The sequence below is a fragment of the Caloenas nicobarica genome, chromosome 11 (assembly GCF_036013445.1).
Source record: "Caloenas nicobarica isolate bCalNic1 chromosome 11, bCalNic1.hap1, whole genome shotgun sequence".
Lineage (NCBI taxonomy): Eukaryota > Metazoa > Chordata > Aves > Columbiformes > Columbidae > Caloenas > Caloenas nicobarica.
In genome coordinates, this window is record NC_088255.1 from 12855215 (window position 1) to 12878394 (window position 23180).

The 23180-nt window shown below is 41.6% G+C and overlaps 1 protein-coding gene across 7 annotated transcripts in view; it reads left to right on the forward strand.

The window, feature by feature from the left end:
* FOXP1 (forkhead box P1) overlaps positions 1-23180 on the forward strand; it is a 384901-nt gene that overhangs the window by 155459 nt on the left and 206262 nt on the right. For all 7 annotated transcript variants that reach the window (XM_065642236.1, XM_065642235.1, XM_065642240.1 and 4 more), the window contains one exon: positions 6732-6797. The gene's annotated coding sequence lies outside the window, so the exon portion shown is untranslated. The remainder of the gene's footprint in view (positions 1-6731; positions 6798-23180) is intronic.

The following is a 23180-nucleotide window of genomic DNA, read 5'->3' on the forward strand; positions in this document are numbered from 1 at the left end:
TGTTAGCTAAAAGCTTTCAAACAGTGTGCAAGGCAGAACTACAAAAGCAGCAGTAAAAAAAAAAAAAAAAAAAGAAGGGGGGGAACCAACCCTCTGGTCTTTATTGTTTCCTTCGCAAGGGTCCTCACTAGAATGTCTGCGCTGTAATAGGGAGGTTTTTCTTATGTGGAAATTGAATCGTCTCTTCATTGATATTAATAGCACACTAGAGATGTTAGCCATGATGCAGAGTACCAGAACTGTGGAGTAGGAAACCTGATATTGCAGGGGAAAAAAATGACAGTCCTATTGCTCCTCAGTGTGGGAGACATCCCTCCCTGAGAGCAGAGTTTGCATAATGGCATCCTGGCTTAACTATTTACTTATAGGTATTTTAATCTCGGGCTCTTTCCCTTCGTATAGGCGTAATTACTGTTGCTCGCTCTTGCACTTATTAACTGCGCAGCTCGGTTTCTGATTCAGTCTGGACAAATTAGTTTTAAAAATGACTTTTGAGAAAATCTGTGCGGTGTGCCTGCACAACGTATATACTGTCTATGTAATGTATGCTGTATTGGGAGGACGTTGGAGTCCAATGAGAGGGAACTGGTATCAAAAATTAAAGAAAAGATGACAAAGGGCATATCTTCAAAGCAGACGGTTGCAGTACAGACAGCGTTTGGAGAAATGTGGAAAATGTGCAGCGAGGCCAGAAGTAGTAGTTTTGGTTACCAATTAACTATTTCCTTCGTTTGAGTAACTCCTCTCAAACAGAAGAGTGTGCTGTTCCACCACATGTTGGAAAGTGTGAGAATCTGAATAAAATTTCATCAACCTTATTAAAATATGTAGGGACTTTGGTCTTCTTGGGTACAAATCAGCCTACAGACTCAGAGGCATTTATTAACAATAAGACTGCTGAGGGTTTTTAATAACAAAATTACAAATACCATACCTAATTGTAAGTGTATTACTTTTATGCACCAGTTAAAAAAAAAAAAAAACTTTTTATGAGGAAAAGTACCTCAGTCAAAGCACCTTGTGTGATTAGTGCTATTGTATTCTTAAATTTTGATTGATAGAGATAATAGTTTTCACTTAAAAATACAGACAGGTACTTTAACTTTCCATGACAATAGCTATTTGCATTTCTTTTATCTTTTTGTTTAACATTTGTGGGGGTTGGGACGGATTTGATTATTAACTCTTATTGCACAGCGAGGTAAATGCTAAAACAAAGCTTTTGTTAAAGCTTCAAAGGTAAAACAGCAAATATTGTTTTTAGGCTTCAATATTTAAAGGCTGTTAAAGGATACCTGGAAAATATTTTCACATGACCATGACCAAGAGTGTCACTTGTTTGTCAGGTAGGAGCGGGGAGGCTGTGGGGGGCAGCGGGAGGGCCGGGCACCCACCACACGGGCCATGGCGGGGGAGAGGGTGCAGATTCCCGTTTGGGGAGAGCCGACGGCCCTTCCCGAGGGCCTCGCTTTGCCAGGCGGACCTGGGCTTGTCCTGGGAAAGTAACGGGTCTGGTGATTGTGGCAGCGAGCGGCGCCGCCAGCCCCGCACCGACTGCGGGTGCTCGGGGAGGGGATGCTCCTCTCGTTGCTTTCGTTGGGTGAGGTCAAGTTGCGAGGGGGGAGTTACAACGCAGACATAAAATGGTTAAAGCTGGCATTGAGGCACGGGGAGTTATTTTAAGAAACGGGAAAGATCTGGCGAGTATAACCCAGGCGGCAGCGTTTGATCTTTGGCTCCCAGCGCCAGCGATGGCCTCTCCTCGTGTGATGGGGCGTTTGACAGGTTTGAGACTTTCTGGGAACGTGTTATGGTCTTTACGTCTGATGAATTCAACGAGGGCCAGCTCTGTTATGCAAAGTAATTCGTGCGAGGCAAATAACCAATCCATCATTAAAAGATGCGAGACTTAGACTCGCAGTTCAAATTCAGTATTGGGAGCGAGCTGTTCTTAACTTGTCTATTAGCTGTACCCATATTTCCTATAAGAGCTGTTAAAAGGAGGGGGAGGAATGGGTTGTGATTAGTTTCGTAGCATTGGCTTACATCAAGTGATTCTTTTCCAAGGTTACGGTGGACTTGAAAGGTAATATTATTTTAAAAGAGAAAATGTGCTGTGCTTAGCTCCGTCCTCGTGCTGTTATTTATTTTTATTTTATTTCTGTTTAGAATAAATAATAATCACCAGCCAGAGATTCTGAACAGCCTGCTAATGACTGAAAATGAAAATACGGTATGATTTGCTCTCTCCTTCCACCGAGAAGCAGCAAGGTAGTGAGCATTAATATCCCTGTGTTTTGGCCTGTACCAAATCCATTTTCCCCTCTTCAAAGCGAGGGGGAAGAAGTGCATTTAGTCTCTCGCAGTTTTACTATTCACCTGCATTGCACTTTCTGAGGAGGTGATAATGACTCCTGGTATAGAAAATCTCCCGTACCCAGCCTCCTGAGATTTAATATATGCTGCACAATAAAAAGTAGCCACCTTGACAATGGCCAGAAAAAAACGATTTCTCTCTCAGATTATTTAAACTATTTAGTAATATATTTTTTCAGGTTGCTGGATACCTCTTCTTTTTAAAAAAAAAAAAAAAGTGACAACAAAAGTGAAGAGATGATAACTGACCATCGCATAAGGAATTCTACATCTGATTTGTGTGTGTTAGTGCAGGTAACGCAACTGAGTGCACTGGGTAAGAAAAGCACCCCATGTGCCGGATTGGGCCCACAAGCATGTCTGGTACCAGATGTTGCTCTTCACAATCACTGTACATCCTGTATTTTCAGGATTAGCGAAATACCACGTTAAAAACTTCTTTTTCTTTCCTCTTGCAAATGTACAGTTGGCAAAATCGTGGACTGCATCTATTCCTGCACAGGACAAGAAAATAGTAATTATGAGAATAGTAGGACATATTTCATATTTCAGCCTATATGCACTTGAATATGACTCAAGGAGTTTTGAAGGGAAAGAAACAGCTGGATTAGATAGTTATGGTTCACTTTATTGAGAAGAAATTACTGCACAGAGGTGCTTATTTTGATGATCAAGTTTTGATATTTTAAAGCTCTCAGAAAGCCTTATAAGTATTTTAATCAGACACATTAAATGTATGTCAGTTGGTCCTACATAGGAAGAATGAATTGAAGTAAAATCTCAGAAACAATTTTTTATTGCTTTATAGTGTGCATGTTTTCTCTCTTTTTTTTTTTTTTTTTTTGAAATAATAAGTGTGCTTTCTAGGTAGTGAAGGGGAGATTCCCTTGCTACTTTAGGTTTCCAATAATGAATTGTAGGCTTATCTAGGATGGGACACTGGTAAAAAAATGTACCTGTGTAATTTAAAGCAGGGGAACAGCTCAACTGGTGTTCTACTTTCCTGTGTAAAATTACTCACAGCCAGTTTGTGTGGGATCAAGGTCTTAATCTATTTTTGGCTATACCAAGGCACTTCTCATTTAGATATTAGTAAAAATGTTACTGTTTTAAGTAGGCTTTCATTCTCTCTATTCTGCATCATTCATCTCTCTATTTCTGCATATTCTTTATATTATTGGTTAAATTTGGCTTTGCAGTCATCACTTGGAGTTAGGGCTCCATCCCGCAGCCTCCCCGAAATGACCTCCCTGCCCTGAAGGACGAGACCACTAAACTGAACGAGTGCTGTGGGATCAAAGGGGTTACAAGGTCCAACCCAACAGCAGGTATCGAGGCAAAGTGTCTGATCTTTTTGCCTGGTCCCTTGGTACCAGGTAAATAGGCAGAACCTGATGCAGAGCAACAGGGGAGCTTTCTGTTAAAGTCAGCTGAAAACATTATGGCACTGGCTCGGGTCATGATCTTTTTAGGGTTATTGCCAGTTGTCTTTTCAAAATCCTGCTGAAAAGAGCTATTTTGACAAATATCTTTGTATTCAGGGATTTCAAAATGTGTTAGAAAAGTGTTTACTCATCTTGCTGATAGGTAAACTGAGGCACTTGGTGAGTAAACACGATGTTTTCAGGAATATCTGGTTAAATCTGAGCAGGGCACGTAGTTTTGCACGGAGCATTCCCCACGTGGATGCCAGTTGAGCTGAGGGGACGGCGTCGAGGGTGCGTAGAGACCCTCCGTCCACCTTTGAGACAGCAGGACCACTGCTGCTCGCAAAGTGGAGTGTTGTTTGTGGTTTGGTTTTCTATTTTAATCATCTCCTTGGGGGAAAATATGAGTGTAGTGAAGTGTCTTGCTTTGGTAGGATGAGATTTTTTCTTTGTTTGCTCCACACACACACTTACAGTGTTGATGGTACTTTGTGTTTATCTTAAAGACAGCATGATGGAAGGAATGTGTGTTGCCTACATCAATTCTCTCACCCATATAAACATTTTCAGGAGGAGAGTCTGTATTTGTGTTTCTACATTTTGAGATACTAAACTTTTCGACTATTAATGAGACATTTTCACAGGTGGGAACAGCTGTCTCTGCTGCTCATTTTAACTTCAATGGTACATTATCCAAATTTTTGAAAGCCAGGTAGCATGTAGCAAGGCTTGGATAACTGGAAATGAAAAAGCAGTCCAGATTTCAATCAGGGAGTAATTTGTGAGAAGAGCTGAAATCTCCTCAGCCTTCCGCGTGTGTTGCCCTCGGTAGAACACGCTGGTCTCCCACCAGCTACCGGTGGGCCAGTGTGCTGGGTTTCCTTGGAGTGTGTTCAGTTCACATATGAAAAATGTGTTTAGAACACGTTACCTGCCTTTTACAGCACTGCTGAAAGAGATATTGCATGCACGTTTTATGCAAACACGTAGTTTTCAGCAGTTTCCTTAAAAAGTACATTTTAAGATGGCTCATTTGCTATCATGAAGACTCAGGGTAGAAATGAAGTCTGCTTGCAAAACACTGCCAAAATAAGGATCTGACTGCCAAATACCCAGAAAATTTATAAAACAGATAAATATGAAAAGAGGTTTAAAGTGTCAAATCCAAGATAACCCGCGCAGCAAAGCAGGATAAAAGCCTTTATTGTTGCTAATCTAAGAGCACATCGTATGTCAAAGGTCGTGTATTTTACATAGAAGATATATTGTTTTATGTACTCTCCGGAAGGTGAGACCTGACCTACTATGATGGAGTAGTGTTATGTCCTTTACAGTGCAGAGTCAGCAATGTCTTATACGTGTACCCCAGCAAAGCGCATCGAGCTTCCTATACAGCAAATACGTACAAAATTTGGCCCCTGATCTTCCGGTACCTCATTGCAAGAACTGTGGAAAGCTTCTCACTAAAAACACGGTGAAATAAAATAAAATGCCAGTGAGCAACAGATAAAACCAATATTCATTTCATCTCAAGGTAACCTTTTTTTTTTCCCTGACTGAAAATAATTGGGTTTCAGTGGTAAAGAATTAATGCCTCATTCTCATTGTGAAAACGTTTCTCCTTCCAAAATAAATGGCAAATGAGTACATTTTCTTTTGAAAGAACTTAATGAAGATTCTGATTTTTCCCAGAGCTTGGTATTTTAGTACTTCAGTAAGAAGCTTCACCTACTGATGTAAATAGCATAACTTACCATTTGATGAGTTTCACAAACACCCCCAAAACTCCTCATCACTGTGTGAATTTTACGAAACGGAGTTTCACGGAGCTCTGTCTTACACATCCACATATCATTGACTTTCCGTTTCGTGTGATGTCATCTGTGTCACCAAATTATTGCATATTTCTTTCTGTCTTTATTACATATTATTCTGCACCTGTGCAGCAGATAAACATTTCAGTAAAATTGCATTATAATTTTACTCTATTAAGGTATTTGGTCAATTGATGTAGAATTAATTCTGAGTGCTGTTAGTGGTTTGAGTTAGTAACTTGATCTAAATTAATAAACAAATGTTTTTCTTTTCTCTTGTACCATATGTTGATCCCAATTACATGAACAGAAAGTGGCAGATTGTCATGTTTCTTAAAAGATTACATACTCTTTTGCATAAGAGAGAGTACACAAGATGCAGTAATATACAGGGTAAAAAAATCCCTACACGTGCTGTTTTCTCCCTCCTACTTTTTATAAAGATACACTTTAATTATTTCTCTTTTTAATACCCACTGCTCTTGCCACCTCAACATACTTGGTGTGCTCTTGGTAATGCTTAACGACATGATATCCCAAGACAGTAAACAACTTTTCGAATTAGGCATGGAAGATGCTGCTAGTTTTAAAATCCCATCTAGGACTGTGTCTCTATGGAAAAGGATGAAAAAAAGAAAGGATCCAGAAGCTAAAATAGCAGTGGTTACAAATGGTCTTAAAATGCCATAAGTAAGGAGAACCCATTCAGACAATAGTCAGATTTCTGAAACAAAGGACTGAACTCATCTGTTATTCAAACTGAAAATAGATTGATAGGCATCAAGATTAAGAAAGTTTGTGCTAGAGAACAAAGATGTCTCATCTCCATGGGGTTTTTTCTTCTTCTTCCTTTTTTTTTTTTTCCCCTCCCAAAGACCAAGTTGTTCGTGCTGAACTGAAGAGCCTCTCACTGGCTGGTACTGATAAGCAGCAGTCCTGTGACTTGATTGTTTTTATTAACTCTCTCTGAAAGTCATTTACCATTAAACACGATTAGATTCATTTCTTGCTTTATTTATGTTTGTACTTGCAAATGCGGTGCCAATGAAAATGCTTTGGGTGTTGTTGCTGACACTGACCCAGCAGTCACGTGTGTTACCTTCTTTCTCCGCAGGGTAAGAAGAGTGACCTTTTTGGGTGGCTGTGACTGAAGATTGCTTTACAGGAGCAACTGAGGAAGGTAAATAATATTTTGCACACAGTTTCTGAAGCATGTCTGAAGGAAGGATCTGACCCTGCAAACCCCTGGAACGTCCCTTAGTTACACCAGTAAAGGCTCTTCTGGCAAGATGGGTAAAGATTGCTGTGCTGGGCTTGGAGCTAAGCTTTTGGAGCTATTGTTGTGCCTTGAACCCCTGTTTTGCCTGGGAAGCCAATGATTTAGGTGACCAGTTGCATTTTAGGAGCAAGGCCACAAAGATGCACTTTTTGGCTTTCAGCCATGTTCTGAGAAGGCTGTTTGGTAACCAGACAGAGCATGTGTGTGAATGGGCAGACGCTGCTCTGCCTGGTCTTGGTGGCCACATGGCCAACTCCATGGCCCAGCATCCGTGGGCGCTGGGCTGGGACCAGCAAGGTCCCCTTAATGGGGCAAATCCCTGGGGAATGGTAAGTCACCTTCAGCTCCACTTCTTCCCAGGCTGAGACGCTCCTGGATTTACAGCAGCACGTTGAGCAGAGCAGGAATGCAGAATTTAGCTGTTAATTTGATTGCTTATTATCACTGCAAAAATTAAAACACATGCTTTCTAGGCTTTAGGAGCGTAGTGAAAAGGAAAGAAATGTCACTCTCTGCAAAATGATTTTTATTTAAAGCAATGTGAAAGTCCCTTGCTTTTAAATTAACTCCTTGCCTCTCTTCTGGTCCAAAGTTTCAAGTTAGAAGGGAATATTAACATCACAAAAGTGGTGATTCACAAAATTAACTTGCAGAAGAGGAGAGTAACGCAGATCAGTGTTTGGTACTGAAGGGTGTCATCTGACTGAGGTTCATATGGCTGCTTTATAATCACCTTCTTTCAGAAATTAATAGTCGGTTAAGCACCATAGCAACAAGCAACACTGATGTAAGCGTTGAGCAGTGGCTGCTGTTCGCTGTGATGTCAGTGCTTGTTAGTGCTGTTCTCTTGACCTTGTTTGAATATAAAATGGTGATTTCATTTTAAACTTAGAATTTTACAGAATGACTAAAAGCATCAAAGTGAATTAGAGCTATTTTTATTTTAAATTTTATTAAAATGTACTTCAAGGGGAAAAAATGTCCCTGTTCTCTTCTGTTTTAAATTAAAATAAATCTGAGGACGATGTGGGGGTATGTGGGGGTTTTTTTCAGTTCTTTGTTGCCAAAAATATCTGTTTGGTGAGGATGAAATTCATGAAGTTCATGTGAATATCGCAATCCGTGGCCATGCCAATGGTGTGTGTCAGCTGTATGATATATGCCTCTCTTCAAGATTTGAGTATTACTCTCTTTTTTCATGGTGGAGCCCATGAGGTATTAGATGCATTTCAGCTATTGAGGAAGCAGCAGCTCCTGCAGTTTAAGATGATGGTGGTTCCTTGCCCTGCAGTGGTGTTCCCACTTTGAGTTTTTGTGGAGAAGGGAAAAATTTTAAGTCCCAGGTGCATCAGAGGGGCTCAGAATTTATGGGATTCTGGTGGAGCTATGGGTCACGTGTTGCCACGATGCTATGCAACCCAGGAAGATAAAAATTTTAGTTGTAATAAATGGAAAACACTACCTTTAGGCTAGCCTGAAGTTTGTAGGCCATGTCTCTAAAAGCAGACATATTTTGTATTGCTACCATCATGACACCACACATGCCAGACATATACCCTGTAGTGTGCATCCTTCGGCAGTACGCAATTTGGGTGATTTGTAGAATATATCACTGGAAAAGACCATTAGATCTTTCAGTCTGACCTCCTGAGTATTGCAGGTTATTGAGTCTCACCCCACACCGCTGGGCAGAGCTGGTAAGTAGGGTTCAGTCAAACTCCGTCTCCCAGAAGATGATCCAGGCTCAGTGGGAAGACGCTGAGGACTGGAGAAAACACCATGGATCAGCTACGGTGTATACATGCGGGATGCGTGTTCAAGCATGTGTTTTCAAACTGCACAACCAAACGCACAACTTGATGAAAAATAAGTTGTTCTATGTGTTGTCCTCTAACGTTAGGACTTGTTTCTCTGAAAATGTTTGGCTCTGTCCTGCTCCCACTGCCATTTTCAACAAACACCTACTTTGCTGTGGGGTTGGTCCATAATCTTGCAACATATTCCATAAAATAAAGCCATAATGAATGATATGTGGTCCGAGAAACTGGATGTCAAATTTCAACTGGGTGAGAATTGAAACTGCCGAGATAATAAACCATGAGAACAGGAGATAGTAATGGAAATAGTGATAGAGTCCTAATTAGAGTAGTGCCACTGAAACAGGGAAGGTTAAGGGTTTGGTTGATTGAGTTTGAGCTCAATTGCTTGATAGCTTAATTTCAGGTGAAATCCCATCTTCCGAGTTAGCGGTTAAGCCGCTCGGTGCGGTTACAGAGCAGGACTCTGTGCTCCTGGCGGAGCGGCCGCGGGGCCCCGGGTGTCCCAGCACAGCGTGCGAGCCTGGCCTGGGCACGCCGAGTGGGACACAGCGCAGGGCTGCGAAAATAGATTTGTATACCGTGAGTTTTGTTTGCTTGCTTTTTTTTTTTTTTTTTTTTTTCCGCGTGAGCTCCAAAGAGCTTTGAACGGAGGCACAAATAACAAATAGATACAGCAAGGGGCTTTGATGGTTAAACCTTCAGAATTAAGATGTTTACATTCTCCTTTATTTAGCACTGTTAGGCATAATGCCTAATTATATGCCAGTTTTTCCTCAAAGTAAGAACTTGAATTGAAATGTTTGATTTGGGGAGAAGGGAGGGGAAATGTATTTTTACAGAATTATGGACAATAGTGTTAGTTTTCCAGGAGTGGTCATTTGTTTGAATGTAGGTAAAAGCATTTTCAATAATCAAACACCATTCAGTGAGCATTGTAAATCAGGGATAGCTTGCATGCTGAAAAATTGAAAAGTACAAAACATGCTACTAAAGTTGTACATAATTGATAACAAAAGACACATGCAGACTTTTAAGATAGCAAAGATAGAATCCTTTAAAAAACCTTTAACAGGGGAAAAAAATCAACAGAAAGGATTTAGCAAAGTTGCACTTAGTTTAAAATTTCAAATCTTAATGCTTGTCAGAGTTAAATACTGATTAAATATTGATAATAAAACAGAAGCTGCCTGCTGTAACTCAGAACGGAATGAGATGATCAACAGATAAATCTGTGGGTTTGAGCTTTTGCTTCTATATGTGTGTGTATATATATACACACACACACACACACACATATATATATATATATACAGTTTTTCCCCGCCCCCCCCTTCAGGCCAGGAGAAAGGCCAGAAGGACTTTTTTTCATAAGCTTATTACAAGAAACGGATTGTGCAGTTTGTGGAAAAACAAAACCAGAATGTAGTTCTGGGACAAAAATAAAACAATCTGAAGAGTCCCACCACTTTGTTTCATGAGGAAGAGGCACAGCTCTCAAACCAGGCTGGCGTGTCGCTGTGCCACATCTTTGCTGGCCAGAGCAGGAGGAGCTCCTGGCGAAGAGAAAACCCTGAAACAAACTTCTTCAGGGAAGCTTCTGTTTATCAAGGGCTCAACAGCGTGTGCATTTTCTCCCCAGCACTCTTCCTTGCTAGTGACTTTCCAGAAGATGTGCTGGTGACATCCTTACTCCTGGCAGCGATGCTTGCACATCAGGCAGTGGGAAGTTAGTAGGATAATATTTTCCTTACTGAGTTGGGCACCTTGACTTTTCTTGCTTTTGACCTAATGGTCTTAAAGTGTATTAGAGAGCAGAAATAGCCATCATTCCTAGGAGGTGGAGTGTATGGCTGCTTCTGAATGTGGGTCTTGTGACTTGGGTGCATTCGTAAGAAAGGTTGTCATGGAGCAGACAACCTGGTTCTTGGACATTTTCTCCAGTGTTTTCTCTGCAACAGACCCAAGTTGGTTAGACCTGTACTGCAAGCAGTTTGCATGAGTGTTGTATCACCCCGGCAGGAAACAGGGACCTGGGAGATCCCCAGTGACACCTCCTGCTCGTTGGCTGTGGGGTGGCAGTCATGTAGCTGGAGCCACTGGCGTCCGTCAGGCCACATCTAAGACTGGATTTATTTACTTTCAGATCACTGGAAGAAGTTGTAATACCCTATTTGTTAAGACCTTTGAGTTAACTCGGAAGGTTACAGTGCAAAGTGTTTCTGTAATTTCTAGTAATAGAAGTTACAATATTACCTGCGTCTTTTGGAGTAAACCCTGAAAAGGTTGTGTGTGGGCCTTTGGAAACACAAGCTGTTGAAGACCTTATCTACTTGAGTGAAAAGTTTAGTCCAGAGATGGGTGAATCTGTGACTTTTCTGAAGCAATTGGGTCAAGAAGATGTAGAAAATAGATTAAGACATTTTGGAAAAATGTAAAAAAATTATCTGAGCAAATCTCATTAACATGGGCCACTAGCATGCTGTATTGAAGATTTCAAAGATCTGTCAGAGGAGTTCTTTTTTGTGCTATTGTCTGCCAGCATTAGCAATCTCAAGAGAACATGTTTCTTTTGTTTGCTTTTGGCCCATTTAGCTTTTTTTCTTTTTCTTCTTCTTCTTAATGTTCCTTAATATATTATGAATCTTCAAGTGGGTTGGTAGGAAAATACGTTTCTTGGCTTTATGATAGTCAGTAGCAGGTCTTGATGCTCTTACCTGATTCTTTTGGACCAAATCCTTCTGGTCTTCGTGAAGACCGCTAAAGTGAGCAAATTTTGGCCACTATTTTGCATAATTTTGCAGTGTTTCTTCCATTACTTTAGGTGGATGCTCAATATGATCTTCCATAAAACGCAAGTGCTGATTTGTATTACTTAACGTGTATTCAAACGACCATCATCTGTTTAGAATCTGTGAAGAACATGAAGCACGAGGCTGAGCGCTTCATGCACATCTCTAGATTTGGCAACCACTCGCCTAATCTGTACCCACAGATCAAACACAGTTGCATATACTGAAAATAGCCCAACATTTGAAGGTTAAGCAGCCGTAAAGGGTGCGCTGATGTTGGCCAGTTGCTGAAAAGTGCTGTGAGGTTTGTTAAACTACGCTGGCATCAGTGGAGGCGCAACCTTCCTCACCTCATGCGTTTCAGACGAAAGTGACCATATCGGCAAGTGCCATCGTGGAGCCCAGGGCTGCAGCATCCCTGCCCGTGGGCAGCTGTTTGAATTCCTCCCACCGCCCTTCTCTGTATGAGTAAATTTAAGCTATGTGCATCCCAAGAGGGAGACGTGGCATCCTGTGCTAGGCGCTGATGCATCTGTGAGGGACTTCTTAATGTTTGTTTCAGTGATGGGTAGTGCTGTTGAAGCTGGTTGGACTCATTATCCTGAACTGCTTGGGAAAGGGTGTTGTAACAGCTGTGTTGGGGAAGTTGGAGCCTGTTCTTGTACATTCAGTGGTCCATGAACAGCCTCTCCTCTCTCATACTGGCTGTAGCTTTGCTATGGACAGTGTTCCACAGTGTTCATCTCTTTTAACTTGGTCTGACTACAGATAGACCAAGGAAATGGCTCATAATACACAATGCAATGCAGACCATGCCGTTTCCAGCCTGGTTCTTTGAGCCCAAGCTGGATAATATGTCAAGACATGCTGCATTTTATCATAGCTTGGGTGAGGAAGGAATTGAGAATGGCATAGGTGTAGGAACGGCATCAGTGTTCATCACTCCAGAACGCAGGCATGGGCCGCGGGTCAGATAGCCTGAACTCAGCTCAGACCCAAACCCAAATGTTATAGAAAGATCCTGTTTCAAGGTTTCTTTCTGAAGCAGGCAAATAACTCTGAATTAAGAACTGTGCTGAAATGTCCTTGTGCAGGTTATGCTGCTGGGCCGGCGGGTGCAAAGGTGATTGCCGCTTGCTGGTGCAAATAGGCCGATGGGCTTCCATGCACATCCCTGCTGTCCGTCAGCATCTCACAGCCCTGCCCGCTTCCCAGCACAAGGGCAGCAGCCACTTGTAGATTTACAGGCTTGAAACGTGCCTTTAGAAAACCTGTGTTGCGAAGATGGTTGCACGCTCCTGTGTTATAAAATCTAGGGGTGTGGGAAAATGACACCAGAAATAGATTCTTATTGCACATTTCATATTTTATTTGGTCATCTCTTAGGTCATTGCCTGTTGCCTTCTACCACACCAGAAGTGCATCTTCTGGCATGCTTACATTATTGTCCTGCAGCGGTAGCAACCGTATTTTACAGTGGCAGTGTCACAAGACCAGTGATATCAGTGGGCATTACAGGAGGCCACCCTTTTTATTTGGTACCTTGTACTAAAGCCAAGGCATTAAAAAAAAAAAAAGAGAGAGGAAAAGAAAGCTTTTTGTCCCCGATTGCCTGCCCATATTTCTCATTGCAACATAGGAAAGCATTTTTCACTGCTGCTAATGGCAGGAACTTCAGATGCCACCTCCAAGATGTTTAATTGCTAAGTGTTTCTCCCAGTGCAATCCGTGAATTTTAATTTGGGGCTGTCCCACCTCTGCTGGCCATGTACTTTTCCATGTGTTTTGTGTAATACTGCTTAATTGCTCAAAAGGGTCATTTCTGACTCTGAGCTCACTGTTTATTTTTTTAGTAGGTTAGCACAAACATTTGGACATTTGTAACTAAGACTGTGACGTCATTTCCATTGCAAACCATTAATATCCACAGTTTATAATATGGCTTTTCAAAATAGATTTTTGTTGAAATATGATGATCTCTCTTTATAAGTAGAATTGTTATCCCCCTTTTTTTGGAAAAAGAAAAAAAGACAGATTGGTGTATTTCAAGTCATAGGTCTACTTTATTCTCCTGTCATACCCTTTTTGTTATTTCTGATAGCCCCTATGTTTATCCATATTAGTTGTAGTATAAGTGTTTAATTTAATCCTCTGACATGTGGAGGGTTAGTGGATCCCACTGGTGGAAGGAAACGTCTGTGGAAGGGCACAGCATTTCCTGCTGCGGGGGCACTTCCACCAATGGAACAGCGGTGTGCAGTTGGGATGTTACTAATTGTCTGTGAGGATTTTAGAAATAGAAAGTGCTACATTTAAAAGCCAACAACAGCATAAATCAATAATATAGGCAATGAGACCATTTCCTTTTTTGGGGGGAGGGGCGTTTCAAAAGCCCTTTTTAATTGAAAAAATGTAATGCAGTTTTTACACTTTGTGTTTGCTTTATTGCTGTCATCCTTCTCCATTTAAATTTTATTCCAATAATTGGGAAAGATAATTTTTATTGGGAAAATTTTGCTTTTAAAGCTTTACTGAATGCAAATCAAACACTGTTAAATATCTTATTATTGGCAAAGAACAGAAAAAATATTTTGGAAAAAGTACGAATTCTTGTTCATCTTTACTCCTCTTTAAGATCTGATGTCCAGAAAAAAAAAAAAAAAAGTGTGCTTTTATTGTTTGCTTCCTTCTGGTTTAAGGAGGGAGAGATGGTTCCTTTTGGTGCTACTTGCTTAGAGTGTTCAAAGCCCTGAGCTCAGTTTTGGAGAACGTTAAAATAAGCCCACAGGAGGTCTTGTAAAAGTTGTAAGAAATCGTAAGCATGTCTGCTGAGTCAATTATGTGAGACAAATTGCCAGGGTAAAGCTGCAAGGTTCCAAACTTGTTATTTACTCTCTGCTGTCTTTAAAACAATTCATTTCTGCCTTCGATTTCACAGCAGATAAATACATGTTTTGGAGAGGAAAAAAAAAGTATTAATTAGACAAAATATGGAAAAAATTATCTGGATTTGTATTTATGTAGTTAAAAGGAGAGTCTGGCTTGTGCTTCTTTTGAAAGTTGAATAACTGGAAGATTATCGTTTAAAAATGTAGACTTTGGCTTTTTAAAATTTCTCCACAATGAGACACAAGTGCATGAGGCAATATCTTTTTAGATAATTTGAATTTTAATATTGAAGTTATTTTAAAAATTATACATTTTGAATCTCTGCAAACATTCTCTATTTTTTTCAGAGTTTATTAACCCTGTAATAAGTTTCAGAAAACTGCGCGAAGAATAGTGCAAATCCAGCATGTGCACAGTGTAAGTCGCACGTGTATAGTGTGTGCTCGCTAATTCTCTCAAAGTTTGTGTAGCTGGCGTATCATACGCTCCTGGTACACGGGCCAGCTGGAGCATTACTGCTCTGTAAGCTGCCATGGGTAACTCGGTTTGATCAGCCGAAGTGTTTTCTAGATACTTGATAAGGTCGAGAAGTCCTCTGAAGTCCTTTTGCTCCATTCCCAGCACAGCTGGTATGGAAAGGTCAGAGAGGAGCGGGGGAAATAGTTGGGTTTTACTAGACCCGGCTGTGTTTGAAGCTCAGGGTAAACTCGTGCAGTGATTCCCAGCTGGACAGGCCAAAGAATGTTGTGGTGCCGTGCTCCATCACCTGTGGCAGACACCCCACCGCTTGAGGAACCTGTCTTTGAAGTGGCCCTGCCAGAAGCTACTGGAGGGGAAGGGTTTTAGTTACAAGGTGTCTGAGAATCCTCAGCGAGCCTGAGACCACCATTCAGAAGAAACACCCATTCTCGTACCTAGAACGTACAGAGGTGGTGTTGGATTGGAATTAGATATTTCAGCATCTCCAAGCATTGCTGGTGTGGAACGAAAGGTTCCTGTGCTGCGGAGGGCTTGTCACGCACAGCGATGGGCAGGCACGGTGAGGACCGTCTGGTGTCTTGTGCATTGCACACATCTCACTGCTGCCTTGTGGACTTGGGTTGTCTCTGGTCCCACAGGTGTTTTGTGTGATCTCCTCTGTCCCAACCCACCTAATCTTATCCCCTCCTTGCATCAAAGGGGTGGATATATGTGCATAGGTCTGTTGAACTCAGACATCTGATAGACTGTCGTAGGGGAGCGAATTTTCTGGTCAGTATGTTGCTTGGGAATATTGGCAGTTGGTGGTTTTTGCTGAGATGTTTTTTTTAATAGAATGTCAGGAAAAGTCATTTGTCCCTTAAAGTAACTCTGTGCTTTCCCAGCTCCTTCCCTCTGTTTCCTGCTGTCTTCTCTGAGCTCGCAGTGGCCTCTCCAGCTGGTTGCACGCAGCAAGGGGAAGCCCTGAGCACTTCACCATCATAAGGCCACGTACACTCAGTTCCCCACTTGTGTCTCCTCTCCTGTGGCTCTGTCTTCCCTCTTAGCAAGAGTAGGGCTGTTACCCACCGTGTTGTGAGATGATGGGTATCTGCAGAGGGTAGATCCCAAAGTACCTCCACGTGTGGCTGGAGGAGCAGCTGGCCTGCCCAAGTCTTCTGCTTCCCTGCTGCTGTCGTTCCTGGGGCAGCATGCAGTTGGCCAGGCATGAAGTTCCCCAGGAACAAGTGGGACCTTGCCCATCTGCAGAGAGGATCTGCCCCCAAACGGAGAAGGAGCACTGAGTTGGGATCTTCATCGTGCTCGGCCCCAGTGCTTTCACGAAGTGCAGCGGAGGGGTGGGCTGATGGTGGTGTGGGAGGAGATTGTGTGGGACCTGTGCTGTGCAGGAGACAGTTTGGTGGGACAAGAAGTTCTTCCCCCAAGAGGAGGGAGAGAAAAAGGTCCAGACAAGCTTTGTGGAAGTTTGAGGAGACCTTCTCTTTAAAAACAACTGTAGAGAGACTTCCCCAGGTTTTGTCCTCTGACATTGACATTCTGTCTGGTCACCACCCACAAAGAACGATCTGTGGCATCATCTGGGTAAGACCTTAGTATATCTCTGCAGGAGAACTGGAGTTTATCATAGTTTTAGATAGGGTTTCCCTCAGCATGTAACTGGATGCGTTAATAGTGACATGATCCCAGTGTGACCTGGACTTTAATGGGTTTGAACTTGGAACTGTTCAAGCATTAAGAAAAGCCCTCGCTCCCTTCATGTATTCAGCAGCTGCTTTTTATATGCAGAACTTGGAGGTGCAAAGGTTCAATGGTGGTGTATTTTCAACTTTCAGATGAAAAGGACTAAGTAACTGCCAAAAAAACTGGGCTATTTCCCTCCCGATGCAGATGTGTGACTGCCAGTATATGCATACATCAAAAAGACAACGTGCCTCTGAGCAGTTTAAAACCTACTGCTTTGTTTTGTTTTGCTCAAGGCAAACAAAATGTCAACCCCCTCAATCTTGGGAGAGAGTTTTCATTGCTAATGTGTGCTTTGCGCAGAGCCTGAGCCTGCAAATCAGGATTTGGGGTTCGTTTCCTACCTCTGCCGCTGATTCACTCTGTGGCGTGGGTACTGTTTGTTCTGGACAAAGCTTTCTTGTTTTTTCTTGACTTCGTACGTTGCCAGCTGTGCATGATGTACCATCCAGAATATGCTGTGGCAACAAGGCTGTGATTTGATTTTCCCATCTGCATCAAGAGCCAGATTTGCCCCTTGCCCCCCAGAGCAACATCGCAGGTTAGGTTATCTGGCTGCTGTGTGTTCAAGCAGCTCAGAAGGGTACAGATTGTTCCTTTTTAAAACCAAAACAAAACAACCTGAAAAACAAAACAAAACCAACAACAAACCAAACAAACTCTGCGAGGCCTTATTTTTCTGCAGTTTTGGAAAGCGTGTCCCATTCCTCTGCTGCCCAGCCATATACCTAAAGCGGCTTCTTTACAAGCTTTCGGCTTAAAAGGAATTCTTTTACAAAGTTAACAGCTACCTGTGAACACACGGGCGTAAGGGAAGGCCCGGTTCCGCTTGGTGTTAGCGTTCCCCGTGGAGCTCTGCAGCAATGATGGAGAGGTTCCTCACCTGCCACCAGAGCCATTCTCATGGACTGACGATAGAGCGACCCGGAGTCAAGATGTCTCTTTGTAGAGCTGCTGAGAGATTAACTGATGGCCAGGTCAGACTAGGTTACCCTTTCTTTTTGGTATTAAGAGTTACTATGCATCGAGTTTACTTATTGAATTGTTAGCCAGTTGTTGTAATGTCGGCAAAGTCACCCTGCCTTACCCTGCTCCCTCCTCCCCAAAGCCAGGGCAGATCTCTGCTTTGGGGTGTCCATCTCCAGGTCTTTCACAGAGTTGTAACAGCATTATGTTTCCTATATAATACTTTTCTTTTACTAGGGATGTAAATCTTTGGTCTATAGGCCTTTGGTTCAGATTTTTCTTTAAAACATTAATGAGCGTTTTAGTTTTGGGGGAGAAAAAATTACAAGTAATGATGACATCGCGTAAAAATGTAGCAGCTAAAGCATATGTTCTGTTGGTTTGCCTTGTCTTATAGGAACATCATTTTTGCACATCACTATTAACAATGCAAACACCCTGAAATGCTAATAGCACTAGTAAGCTTTTAATTCCATGGAATTTATTGCTTGCTGTATTTCCATGAATTTATAACGCTTTGATTCTTAAGAGCCCCATTTAATCAGTTTTGCCTGGCACAGAACATAATAAACAACTTGCTGGTGCTAAAGTGCCACATGGGGGAGGCTGCTAACAAGAAAGTTAAATGCTTCTGCCACTAGCAGTTTCTTCGCTGTATTTTTCATGAGCTGTTACTACCAGTAATGTACTTTGCTAGCTTTAGAGCAGTGGTTAAACACAGTGACAAACCAAACAGCACTCCGGCGCTGTAAACACCCAAAGCAATACCATTTTTGTTCAGAGCTACAGTTTAAACCAGGCTTGAGGCTCAGTATCATTTTATGGTGATCAGTGATTTTTTTTTTTTAAGATCTCATTTTCCTTGATATCTTACTGTAGGATTTTTAGGAATAATGACTGGTATTGATCAAGAAAAGCAGCGTAGGGGGAGAGAGAAAAAAAATTGAAATACCTTAAAAAACAGTTCTTGTTTGTTTATGCTGCTCGACCATAAAAGTACAAAAAAGACTGTCTTAGTAGAAAAATACCAGATTATCAAATGCTTTAAAGCAGAAAATGTCATTTGAGTCTCAAAACTGCACCAACTTTATATAATTACCCTTTTAATTATCCCCAGTGGCCCATGAAATTTGTAAAATAGAGCATTGAGAGTTTGATTTACTTACATGTTGCACTTTAGTGTAACGGTCTTAATGAATATTGTTTAGTACTCATGTCAAGCAGAGATTGCTGAATGCTATAGAGAGGCGTACGCTGCAAAGCTCTGTACTCAGAGGGGAACTGTGGAAACTCCACCTTAAATTAAGAGTATATCTGTGTGTAATGCAATATGCTATAATTTTTATTGCCTGAATGGAAACTATATTGATTTTATCTCTGCATGCAAAGTAGTTTACTATATTTTCTTTATTTAAGTATGCTAGAGAAATAACCATTTTTAGGGCATTTATTTGGTTCTGTGACCGTGTCTTCCTTGTTACAGAGAATAGTTGTGTCCTTCCTCTAAATGGCCAGAACGTGGAAGCAAGCTTTTTAATTTGCTCTTAGGGCCTAACTGGTTTAGCCTCTGGTAATGGAAATAACACTGATCAATATTTGATGTGGGGTTGCCATGGGGTATCCAAATATCATTTATTGCAAAGAAATTGCTAGAATAAGCTTGAAGGAAATGCAATACAAAGTGTAGGCTAAAAATCCAGCTAAATAAAAGAGGCATCTTCAAAGGTGAATGGAAACATCAGCAAAGAGTAACAGTAAAAAGAAATAAAGCAGAGTCTGAAGGGTTAGATAATAGGATGTAATAGCTGGTGACCTCTAAATTATTGGTACAAATCTGGGAGAGATGGAGACTCAGTGGGACGTATTTGCATGTGAAAATGGTCATAAAATGCTTTCGAGTGATGGTCTGGTCCTCAGGATCCATCTGCTGACAGGTTGGGGAGGTTTGATACCGTGGATGAATGACTCTCAGAAGGATGCGCTGCCTTCCTCTTGCCTCACGTGCTGCTTTTTCCTTTCACCTATTGAATTCAGCAAGTGTTAAGAACAACACAAAAGTGCTGGTGAGGGAGGTTGGACCAGTGGTACAACTACTTTGGCATCTCTAATAATGTACGTGGCCAGATGCCTCCAGAGAAAGTTGAAAAAAGCCTGAGGTTTTACTTTCCTTCCAAAATTTTGTTCACATTTTCCTGTATTCACCGCTGTGACATTCTCTGTATTCCTCTTATCTAGCTGTGTGCTGCTTTCTGTATCCTGCCGAACTCAATGGCTTCAAATTTCATGGATCAATTTGTATAGTGTTGAATTAAAACTCAACTCTCAAGTTGTTTTTCCAATTTGTGAATATTCCTGTGCATTTGTGACATAACATTGATAGATAAACACTGTAGTTGGAGGACAGAAACAACAGAAAATCAGTTATTTTGCAACTTTCACATAGTTCAGAGAAAAACTGAGTTCAAATCCTGGATTAAATGAATGTCAAAAATCTATTTACATCCCGAGGACCAAGATTTTATAATACAATTTTTTCTTGAAGTAAACAAAAGAGTTAAGTGTTTGGTGTACAGCTGAAAATTGCAAAGGCAAAGTTGTATTAATTGTTTACGGGAACAAATTTCAGGAAACTGATTTCTGGAATTCTGAAATTCAAATTTATTTATATTTGAAAATACCCTATTTAAAAGAAGCTCAAGGGAACAACCTATGAAGAGGCTAATTAAGCATTTTTGTACAACACTGAGCACAATGGGGCTCCTTTTTTGTTTGTCCCGAGGCCCTGCAATAATAAACAAAATTACTATTAATAATTGGGAGCCTTGATTTGAAGTCGTGCTGACTGCAGGACACAGGCAGTGTCAGTTTTCAGTGAGTGCATCAACGCTGACCTTGAACTTGTATCTGCTGATAAGTGCAGTGCAATAGCCCGGTCGTATCTGAGAGCGCGCCATCGTGCTCAGCCCTTGGTTGGCTTTGCTGAGGTTTCTTCTCCCCTGGTCTTGTGCCCTTTCCATGGCCGAGGTCTGGATGAGCCAGGCTCTCCGGCTGCAGCATCGTCTTGGGTGGCAGCAGCACTGCAGGTTGCCGGGGTGCTCCTGGTGCCAGGAAAGCCGTGCCGAATTCGGTAGGGGAACACGACAAGATTAAATTTGTTGTAACAGAAGTGGTTATTTTGGCTGCGTTTTATTTAATGAGGTATGTTTTCTGCCTCCCCTACCGCTGTGCATCACTCCCTTCGGCTTGTACAGCTTTTCAAATGTGTGTGGTATCCTATCACACTCTGGTCTTAATATTCCAGGAGGTGGTAGAAGACAGTGTATTTGTCTGTTTTTTTGCTATTAAAAAGGTTGAAAGTTTGCCTGAAAGCCAAATTGCATGGCAGGAGATTACGAAACGTCTAGTTTCCAAATCTGATTTTTTTCCTTTGCAAATTTTTTCTTGCTTGCTCAAAGACAAGATTCATCTTGGACAGCCCCAACTGAGGTGGTGCTCATAACCATGCTGGAAAATGTCCTGTGGCTTGGAAGTGCAGCTGGTTGGAAGTAGGACGGTTTTTCAGGAGCAGTTAAGATGCTTTCACTTCTCACCCCATCTCACTTCATACTTGCATGCAAGCGTTGTTGGGCTGTGGTGACAGCATGGCCCTGGCACCGGGTGTTTAACGAAGGCACTAATTAGTCACGATGCTGCCCCACCACAACAGACAGTTGCAAGTTGCCATCGCGAATCTTGCACCTAGGAGATCATCTCTATATTTTGTGTGTAGGTGTCAAAATTTGGGCAAGAGTTTATGGCGCTTCTGGAGCCATTGAACTGCTCTTGTGGTGGTTCTAAAAAAGTAAATAAAAAATCTGAGGGAAGTAGAAAAAGACCGGACCCCAATATATTAACTCTGTGTTGTCCAGTGTGTTAAGTCAGTATTGTCTTTCCACAGCAGTCTGGCATCATGGATGTGGAGAGAAATGTGAACTCTCACCTCAGAAGTAACTAAGAATAAGTGAAATTTCTGAAAGGCGGTTTTACTCCTGTCTAAAATTGGAAGCATGAAGTGGAAGGTTAATAAGAAGAGAACCCTCTGAACCTCGTGGTTGGACTCACATTTAGCCACCCAGCTGAGGAGGGGTGAGGGAACCGAGCCAAAACCATCACAGAGAGTCCAATCAGATCACTGTAGGCATTCTTGTTTTCAAAGTTGGTAGGAAATGGTTTTCTTAGGAAAAAACTGAATTGATGTTCGTTGTGTTGTTGTTGTTTTTTTTTTTTCTTTCTTTCTTACTTTAGGAGCCAGTTTTCTGATCTCCAGTTAAGATGATGAACTTGTACTGGCCTTGAATTTCGGGTCTCTATTTCACTATTTTTCATGAGCTGTAGTTTGTATGTTTGGCAAATTATATGTTTTTGCAACCCTGCTTGCCTCTTGCTTTTAAGGAAAGAAAGGGAGAAAGAAGGAAGCTGTGTTACATTTAAATGCTCTTTAGATCCCTTTGCATATGCTTTTCCATATTCTTGACCAATCTTGCTTTGTTCTATGCATTTGTAGCATTTTTCTTGCACTTTGTGCAATCGTTAGCATTAGTGGAGATTCGCGAGTGTAACAAGAGAACGCCCCAGAGTGTTTTACTTAATTTCCCTTTGAAGTGGAATGAAGTTGTCCAATTGGCCATATGCTGTGATTTGCCATCGTTACAAGTAGTTTTTGACTCCTTGTAGTTTAGGTTGATCTTTCCTAGGGACTCTACGATTAATCACATTGTGTTGTATATGGCATAGATAGGTAGGTAGGTAGATAGATAGATAGATGCCACCTTTAAAAGCGCCAGTAAGTTTCTGAGGCACCTTTTCTAAGCCAGGAGCAAGAGGTGCACAATACAAATGCACAAGAACCCTTTGCCCCTGCAGAAATTGTGCACTCACATGATTAGTGAGGCGTGGTATTAAATTATTTGAGCTTTGTGCATGAATATATACAGAGAGAAGCCTTGGAACTGGGGATTTTGAATATAGTTTTCTTCTTCATGGGCCAAATACTCTGCTGTAGATCAGGCCAAGAGTATTTCGGTGGAGCTCTGCCCAGGTGTAGCAGCTGAAGAGCTGGTCCTCCTTGCGTGTGTGTTGCACAGTCCCACACCCGGAGAAATGCCTCCTCATGTTTTATGGGTGGACTTTGCAGCCTGATTGGAAATAGAAACACAGTAAACAGCAACTGTGTCTCAGAAATATTCTCAGCAACGCAAACTGTCACTATTTCAGCTTCTTTCCAGGTCTCTTCTTGGGGGGCTGATCCGCAGCTCTATTATGAGCGCTGTAACATAAGCTGCGGCACCCACCCTGGAAAATCTTGTGGTATGGCTAACAAAATATCTGCAAAATCTTGTTTATATGTATGTGTGCTTATGTTTAAGATGCAAACTTGTATTTGAGTGTGCCCAGCTCCCGACAGTATATAGCTGCAGAGCTATTTGGAAGATCTTGGAAGAGATGGGTTTGTAGTCTGTTTTTTTTTTTTTTTTTTTTATTGTGTTTTTCTCACTCTGCTGTTTATTAACATCTTCCCTGATGTCCAGTTACAAGGGATGGGCACATAAAAGTTTACATGG